This window comes from Haliotis rubra, unplaced genomic scaffold, assembly GCF_003918875.1.
Source record: "Haliotis rubra isolate DU_JTF1 unplaced genomic scaffold, ASM391887v1 Scf72, whole genome shotgun sequence".
Lineage (NCBI taxonomy): Eukaryota > Metazoa > Mollusca > Gastropoda > Lepetellida > Haliotidae > Haliotis > Haliotis rubra.
This window is the reverse complement of record NW_025767435.1, coordinates 26630-36574: the sequence shown is the minus strand read 5'-3', so window position 1 is coordinate 36574 and position 9945 is coordinate 26630.

Here is a 9945-nt window from a genome sequence, read left to right as displayed (position 1 = left end):
CACAAGCCTGATGTTTGCAATCCGTCTTTAGGAGACACTTTGGGAAAACCGACAGATGAATTTCGTGTCAGGTGGTCCAAAACAACTATGCCTACAAATTATTCCGATCTGCGAAAGACGGAACAAGGACAGTGTGTAAGGTTAGGGGGTTCACGCTCAACTACCGTGCAAGCCAAATTTAACAGTGTGAAAACACTCATATACGGCAGACAGGGCGAATCAATAAGTGTGGACTACTTAACTATGTACAGCCTGCATTGCCCAATAAAGTATTGTTTGAGATTGAAGAAATGTTTTGTTTTTGGAGAGGAAAGTTCCTATAAACACAACATTGAAATCGAGATGCACGCATCGTAAATGCATTCAGGCATAAATTGCCGGCTTGAATGGCAATCGTTCACTTGTTTTCTGAACACAGCAGCTATGACTAGGTTAACGAGAGATCAATCACAACAAGCTATTGATCGCCCTGCACGCTGGTCAACATGCTCGAGTCATTGCTAACGACTTCAGTTGCAGCGTACGAACGATAGAACGTCTTAGAGTGCGATACAACGGCACCAGCAGCACTGATGACCGTCCACGTAGTGGTCAACCCGTAACAACACGTCGCCAGGACCGTCATATCGTCCATCAACACGTGCAAAGACCTATTCGCAAGGGCCAGAGAAACAGCTTTGGTGACCATATAGGAAACTACCAGCGACCAGTCAGTGACCTACTATTCGGCGACGTCTCCAAGCCAGCCCTTTCAGTATTTCCTTGGACATTTTAGAAGTTGGGGTGATGACGAGTGATGATGCTTTTTATGGATATACAGCTACTTTATTGTGAAAGGCGACGTTTCGACAGATTCTAATGTTGCCAAGCAAGTCATCATTTGGTTGATAACGACATTAGAATTTATGTCGAAACGTCGCCTCTCACAATAAAGAAGTTGTATATCCATAAAAAGCATCATCATTCTTTACCCTAATCATATCGTACACCGGGGTTTCCATGAGGGCACCAACTGTCTGTCAGCACTACCAAACGATACAGGATGGTCTACACAAAGAGATGCGTGCTGTACAACGACTATGGGTTGTCAGTGGAAACCCACCCATATGGATGGAAAAATTAACCAATACATCTCCGTGATAGACTGATCAAGTGTTTCGAGGACAAAAACAACATATCTTCCCCACACTGAAATCGGCCGTGCCACACCTCAACGTTGGTGTGTGGGTGACAACATGTTTCATTATTTGAACATGGCTAAGTTATGGCACGACTTACAAATGAATAAACAGAGCACATTTTTTTTATGTTTTCACTTGCTGCGTCAGTTTGGTGAGTGAGATACAATTTTACATCGCATCGGCAATATTACAGCCATATAGCGATGAAAACAAGGTAATTATTTTAACATATCTGTCGACAAAGGACAGTAAAAGTGCGTCAGTTGGATTCTTTATAGACCTTGTAATGTGTTGATAACGCATTGCGGTTGATGACGTTATGACGTTATGCGGTTGATGACGTTATGCGGTTAATGACGTTATGCGGTTGCTGATTAGCAAAACACTTTGCTGATAAATTTTATATCTTTAATGTGTGTAAATCGATATGGGTGACCTCCATTGTCAACATGTTCCGAGCAGTAATCAACTTCAGATTAAGGGACCTGTGTTTAAAAGTGATTCTAAATCCGCTAAGTAGTTCTACTTATAATCTGAGTAGTAGGCCTACTCTGTTTAAGATTTAATATAGAGTTTATGCAGTAGGAGGGGAAGGAGCATTCTTCAATGTAGTGGTTCACACGGCCACGTTGCTAATAAGAACATCTACCCCACTAAACAGCCCCATATTCTCAAATTAAATAAAAATCTAAAACAGTCCGACCTCCCTAAATCAGCACTCAATCACCACCTGAACTATCACACACTCGTCTCCCAAAGCTCCTCTTCAGCACCTGTGACACCTCCCACCAATTCTCTCTCCCCACCCCCACTAAACCAAACAAAACACACACCACAACCACCTCTGCCAACCCTTATACTAACAATCAATCTAAAAACAACCAAAACAAAACAACTCATCCCCATCCCGCCAACTGGCCCCCAAACTGACTGACTGACTTTAGTTTTACGCCGCTTTTAGCAATATTCAAGCAGTATCAAGGCGGGGGACACAAGAAATTGGTTTCACACATTGTGCCCATGTGGGAAACGAACCCGGGTCTTCGGCGTGACGAGCCAACGCTTTAACCACTAGGCTACCCCACCGCCCCCCAAACCACCGGCGATAATCATCACCTTCTGGAAGGAAGCGTACGTAATCCCTATTCATAAATCAGGTAATATATCAGATTATCCTAATTATAGAGCAGATGCATTAACAAGTTGTTAAAGTAATTGAAAAATGTATCTCTAATATGTATATAAATTTCTGAGACATAGTAACCTACTACAAATCCAGATTTACTCTTGGTGACTCGACAACTAATCAGCTAACCTATCTGTATGATTTCATAGCTAATGCTCTAGACGATGGAAAAGAAGGAAGAGCGGCATTTTGCGATGTTAGCAAAGCGTTTGATAAAGCTTGGTACAAAATAATTGTTAAACAGCAGTGGAAGATTAAAAATAACTCAACAAAGATGAAAGTTCATGTATTTCTACTGATAGAAACATGAACCAGAAATAATATCTACAACGCCATGGCCCCATAGCATGCCATATCCCGGCCCTTATCAGACCATCGAAACCATCATGAAGTCTCATTTCAGTCCATTTGACTTGTTACAATTGTGCCCAATCGGCTCTATCAGAGGCCGCCACCGACAGTGTGGCTACTCTCTATCGAAACATACCTAAATCTGACCAGTCCAGTGACCAAGTACACTGACGCAAGCTTTTTGCATGCTGCACGTGATTCACGCAGGGCTATCCACCGTTTTCAAGTGATGCGTTCGTACGAATGTTTTCAAATGTTTTTGGGTTGTTCGAACCGCCTGTCCATTCTCTCCATTATGAGAATCTTAGCAAACCTTTGTGATGGACAAGGTATAAGTGGGCCCTGTTGCCCGAACACCTATTAAACTTTCAATTATCTATCTATCCCCATTATGATAACTCCAATTTCTATAATACTAGTAATCATCATAATGCAATAAACATTCACTTTTCAAAGTTATGAACCTGAAAGTCAGTTCAAAGTTAGCTCTCACTCTGAAAAGAAACACTATGAGTCTTCTATGAAAAATAAATATCACACATATTCACACATGGTTTAAACAAATTTTCATTTCCCAGAAATAGACATCTGGATTTGCGAACAAGCCCATTAAGGCTCATATTAACGCCGCTCCAGTATACATACTTTGCATAAGCTGGAGACATAGCATAATTAAATGAAAAACGCAATAACTAGAAAGTAAAGGAATACTGAGGAACTTTACACTTATACACAATGTCATAAGTATGATTGCATAATGGATATTATAGCGTAAGGAGTTGGTTATGCCTAGTATTGCCTGCAGCTGCAAATCAAATGTCACAACCCTGTCAACGAAGGACAGTAAAATTACTAGGTTATCACAAATGAGGTAAAACTAGCTAGCATATATCTTTAAAAGTAGAAAATTATATTTGGACAATACAATAAAAATGGGCTATTGATCGCCAACAACTGAAGGTAGATCACCATACTAGGGCCCATGGGGACTTACATTACTTTTGCTACCTGCATGGGCCCTAGCTGGATTTACATCATCCCTTCAGCTGTTAGCAATTGAGACACATCTAGCCATATATTAAAATTACAAAAATTCTACGATTAAAAAAGTGGAGTTTTAATTTACTGGGAATGTTTTGGGACTTACGTACCCTCTCAGGAGGACAATAATTTTACAGTACTTTAACTCCCCTCAAGGATACAGCCACTAACAATCTGAGTTATTAATTCAAACTTCCAATCATAAAATACTTACCTATTTACAAATCATTTAACAAATCTAATTATTTTAAAAATGCAATAACTAAATGAGAACTGATATTATTAAAAGATCCTTCATAGTTCGTGATTTAAAATAGTTATCCCTTGTGATGGAATATTCAATGCAGTCAAGCAAGACATGCTTGACCGTGATTCTCTCATCACAAGGGATGCAGAACGGAGGATCCTCACCTTTCAATAGGTATTCATGTGTATATCTGGTGTGGCTAATACGACATCGTCGCATGATGACCTCTTCAAATCTGGACTGACAACCCAAGTAGGTGTAACCAATATAGGGTTTTATTTCATGTAATTTATTATTACCCACTTGGGTGTCCCACTTCTTTTGCATCAGATCACGGATATAAGATCTAATAGCAGCTTTGTAATCAGAGTATGGGATCAGAAGTGGTGTCACAGATTTGTTGAGTGCTGCCTTGGCAGCAAGATCGGCCATTGTGTTCCCAGAAATGCCAACGTGGCTGGGTAACCAACAAAAGACGATGTCGCATTGGCCAGTAGCAAGCTCATTATACAATTCAATAATTTCTAATAAAAGTGGATGTTTACAAGAAAGATTTTTAATAGCCTGAAGACACGAAAGAGAATCGGAAAAGATTATGTATTGTTTATATTTACGGTGTTTATTAATATATTTAAGAGCTGTTAATATGGCGTTAGCTTCTGCTGTGAAAATAGAGCTGTTATTTGGTAGTCGAGAAGATATTGTTCGGGATCCAATGACAGTGGCACATGCCACCGCGCCACCATCCTTGGACCCATCTGTAAATAAGGATTTGTATGTATTATATTTATTTTTAATTGATTATATTCTTGTTTATATTGTAATTCATTAGTTTCAGACTTCTTATACTTTGTCAGAGTTAGGTCAACTTCAGGCCTCACCAATTGCCAAGGAGGAGAAGAAAGAAGACGGGAAGGAGATATATTTTCCAGCTCAATGCTGGCAGCAGAAATGAATGGTTTAATTCTTAGCCCAAGTGGCGGATAAATCCTCATTTAGAGGATTGAAAACACAGTTAAATGCAGGATTAGACTCGTTAGAATAGAGTTTTGTTATATACTGTAATGATAATTTGATACGACGTTGGTTAAGGGATGGCTCATCAGCCTCAACATAGAGACTATCAATAGGAGAGGTTCTAAAGGACCCAAGGCAAAGTCTTAGGCCTTGGTGGTGGACAGAATCAAGTAGTTTTAGGTTGCTTTTGCAGGCTCCACCATATACGATGGAGCCATAATCAGGTTATGAGCGTACCAATGATCGATATAGGCGTAGGAGGGTAGCTTGATCCCCTTCCCACTTTGAGTTGGATACAACTTTCAACAAATCAAGGGCCTTCAGGCATTTAGCTTTAAGGGATTTAATATGCGGCAAAAGAGTTAAATGGGAGTCGAAAATTAGACCCAAGAACTTGGCCTCCTTGACAACTTTGATCGGAGTGCCATTTAAAGATAGTTCTGGGTCTTTATGCGGCTTATATTTTCTACAAAAGTGTAGACAATTAGTTGTGAAACTTGGAAAATGTAAAGCCGTTTTCAAGACACCATTTATTTATTTTGTTCAAACACAACTGCAATTGCCGTTCAATAGTATGCATACTTTTTACCACGACAAGAAATATTAAAATCATCCACAAAAGTGATCCATCAATTGAATCGTTTAAAACCTTGGATAAACTGTTGATCTTGATACTAAATAAAGTGACAGACAAAATACTGCCTTGAGGGACACCCTGATCCTGATTGTAATGACCAGACAGGGTTGAACCCACACGGACTTGAAATTGCCTGTCTTTTAAAAACTGTGATATTAAAAGAGGCAAACGGCCTCTCAAACCAAAATCATGTAAATCCTTCAAAATGCCATGCTTCCATGGTCGTGTCATAAGGTTTCTCAAGATCAAAGAAAATTGATACAGCATGTTGTTTATTTACTATAGCATTTTAAACAAAGGATTCTAAACGTACCAAATGATCAATGGTACTACGATTTTTCGTGAAACCACATTGAATATCTATTATGAGGTTATTGGTTTCAAGATACCAAGTTAATCTATTATTCACCATACGTTCCATGGTTTTACAGACACAGCTAGTTAGAGATATCGGTCTGTAATTTGACGGATCTGTATGATCCCTGCCAGGTTTTGGTCCTTCTAAAAAGAGTGACATCACCATCTTTAAGATGGTGAACAGCGGAATTTGAACCTTTGCCTTTATTCTCTGAATCATGTTCCACACCTTAGACGTAAGCGTGCGTGAATTTATATTGGAGACATACTTCCCCCAAGATTGTCGTTTGTTTTGTTTGAAGGTACGACGTGCCTTCCATTAAATATTTTAAATTTATTGAAGTTATAGACAGTTGGATGATGACGGAAATAATGTTCTGTTTTCCTCGCTTTTCTGAGCTTGTCTACAATCTGTATTAAACCATGGTTTTCATGTACATGAGGAGTTGTAGAGGACTTTGGTATACAATCATCAATAATTTCTGATAAAAGTGGATGTTTACAAGAAAGATTTTTAATAGCCTGAAGACACGAAAAAGAATCGGAAAAGATGATATATTGTTTATATTTACGGTGTTTATTAATATATTTAAGAGCTGTTAATATGGAGTTAGCTTCTGCTGTGAAAATAGAGCTGTTATTTGGTAGTCGAGAAGATATTGATCTGGATCCAATGACAGTGGCACATGCCACTGCACCACCATCCTTGGACCCATCTGTAAATAAGGATTTGTATGTATTATATTTATTTCTTAATTGACTAAATTCTTGTTTATACTGTAATTCATTAGTTTCTGGCCTTTTAAATGTGGTTAATGTTAGGTCAACGTGTGGCCTAACCAATTGCCAAGGAGCAGAAGAAAGCAAACGGGAAGGAGATATATTTTCTAGCTCAATACCAGCAGCAGAAAGGCAAGGTTTAGTCCCAGAGGCGGAATAAGAGAAGATGTTTTGTTGTATAAATACTCATTTAGAGGATTGAAAACACAGTTAAATGCAGGAATTGACTCATTAGAATATAATTTTGTTATATACTGCAAGGATACTTTTATACGACATTGGTTAAGGGATGGCTCATCAGCCTCAACATAGAGACTATCAATAGGAGACGTTCTAAAGGACCCAAGACAAACTCTTAGGCCTTGGTGGTGGACAGAATCAAGTAGTTTTAGGTTGCCTTTGCAGGTTCCACCATATACGATGGAGCCATAATCAAGTTTTGAGCGGACCAATGATCGATATAGGAGGAGGAGGGTAGCTTGATCCCCTCCCTACTTTGAGTTGGATACAACTTTCAACAAATCAAGGGCCTTCAGGCATTTTGCTTTAAGTGATTTAATATGTGACAACAAAGTTAAATGGGAGTCGAAAATTAGACCCAAGAACTTGGCCTCCTTGACAACTTTGATCCGAGTGCCATTTAAAGATAGTTCTGGGTCTTTATGCGGCTTATATTTTCTACAAAAGTGTAGACAATTAGTTTTGGACTTGGAAAATTTAAAGCCGTTTTCAAGACACCATTTATTTATTTTATTTAAACACAACTGCAATTGCCGTTCAATAGTATGCATATTTTTACCACGACAAGAAATATTAAAATCATCCACAAAAAGTGATCCATCAATTGAATCATTTAAAACCTTGGATAAACTGTTGATCTTGATACTAAATAAAGTGACAGACAAAATACTGCCTTGTGGGACATCCTGATCCTGATTGTAATGATCAGACAGGGTTGAACCCACTCGGACTTGAAATTGCCTGTCTTTTAAGAACTGTGATATAAAAAGAGGCAAACGGCCTCTCAAACCAAAATCATGTAAATCCTTCAAAATGCCATGCTTCTCTTCCAGGTCGTATCATAAGCTTTCTCAAGATCAAAGAAAATTGATACAGCATGTTGTTTATTTACTATAGCATTTTTAACAAAGGATTCTAAACGTACCAAATGATCAATGGTACTACGAATTTTCCTGAAACCACATTGAATATTTGTTATAGGATTATTGGTTTCAACATACCAAGTTAATCTATTATTCACCATACGTTCCATGGTTTTACAGACACAGCTAGTTAGAGATATCGGTCTGTAATTCGACGGATCTGTATGTTCCCTGCCAGGTTTTGGTATTGGGACTACAATGGCATTACGCCATGAAGGAGGAAATTCTCCAGACGTCCATATTTGGTCAAATATATCTAAAAGTGTCATCAGACATGGTTCAGGTAAGTGTTTCAGTAGCTGGTAATTTATATTATCATCACCCGCTGCAGTGTCATGAGCTTGCTCAAGAGCAGTATGTAGCTCATGTAATGAAAACACTTCATTATAATCTTCACCGTTATTTGATTCGAAAATAGGTTTTGTCTTTTCTTGTTGTCTCTGAAACTCAGGGACATAATTTGCCGATGATGAATGTTTGGCAAGAGTTTCGCCAATTTTATTTGCAAGTTTAGATTTGTCAGTTATTAAATTATCACCATCTTTAAGATGGTGAACAGCAGATGCCTTTTATTCTCTGAACCATGTTCCACACCTTAGACATAAGCGTGCGTGAATTTATATTGGAGACATAGTTCCTCCAAGATTGTCGTTTGTTTTGTTTGAAGGTACGACGGGCCTTCGCATTGAGTATTTTAAATTTATTGAAGTTATGGACAGTTGGATGATGACGGAAATAATGTTCTGCCTTTTTCCTCGCTTTTCTGGCTTGTCTACAATCTGTATTAAACCATGGTTTCATGTACATGAGGAGTTGTAGAGGACTTTGGTATACACTCATCAGCTATTTCCTTTAAAACGTCAGCAAATATCTGAATGGGATCAGTTACGTCACTGAAGCATTCAGGTCGTAGTTTCGATTTACACATATTTTGAAATTCGGACCAGTTAGCCTTTTATAAAGTTCCATCTTGTATGCGATGGCGAATCAGATGGAGTTATTTCTGACAGGATAGTTGGGAAGTGGTCACTTCCACAAAGGTCATTGTGAACAGACCAATCAAATTGATTGAGGAGGTTAGAATCTGCAAGAGACAAATCCAGAGAAGAATAAGTGCCAGTTGCAGGATGCAGAAGGTGCTTGAATCATCATTATATATACACAGGTCATTATTGGAAATGAAATCTTCCAGTATTTACCTTTAGTATTAGTGTTAGTACTGCCCCAGAGCGGGTTGTGGCCGTTTAGGTCACCCATAATAACACAGGGCTTTGGGAGTTGATCATAGAGTGATTGAAGATTGGTCTGCTGAAGTGCCGATGAAGGCGGAATATATAGAGAGCATAATGTAAATGCTACACCCAGAGTAAGTCGCACTGCAACAGCTTGGAGATTAGTGTTAAGTGTAACAGCACTGTGAATAACATCCTGTCGTATAAGGATAGTAGAACCTCCAGTGGCCCTATCACCCAGAGGGGAAAAATAATTATATCCAATGAATAGACGTAAGTTAAAATTGTCTGCCTGCTTTAGGTAGGTTTCCTGTAAGCAGAATGCTGATGGTTGTAAATCCTGAATCAACAACTAGAATTCATTGAAGTTGGTCTTTAGTCCTCTACAATTCCATTGGACAATACGTGAAGAAACTATTTCTTTGGTGGGTTAATGGGGGATCTACCCCTTGTCTTTTTTGAGGGCGACAAGATATGAGCCCTGTACTGGATGTTTTCAGAGACATCAATATCTTCGAGAGATCGAAATTATTGTAAATTTGGATTTTGTCTTCTGCCCCATTTGAGGCTCTGCCACTATGGTATTTTCTTGAAGATTCATTGATTGGTTTGATTTTATTTTTCGATAATTGCTTCCCATTATTTCCAGATGGAAGTTTGGAAGTGGACTGTAATGATGATCGTTCCTGTGAAGATGGCCGAGATTGAACTTCTGTTCTAGCAGGTGTTGTTGATTCAACGGTTTGCGTTGAC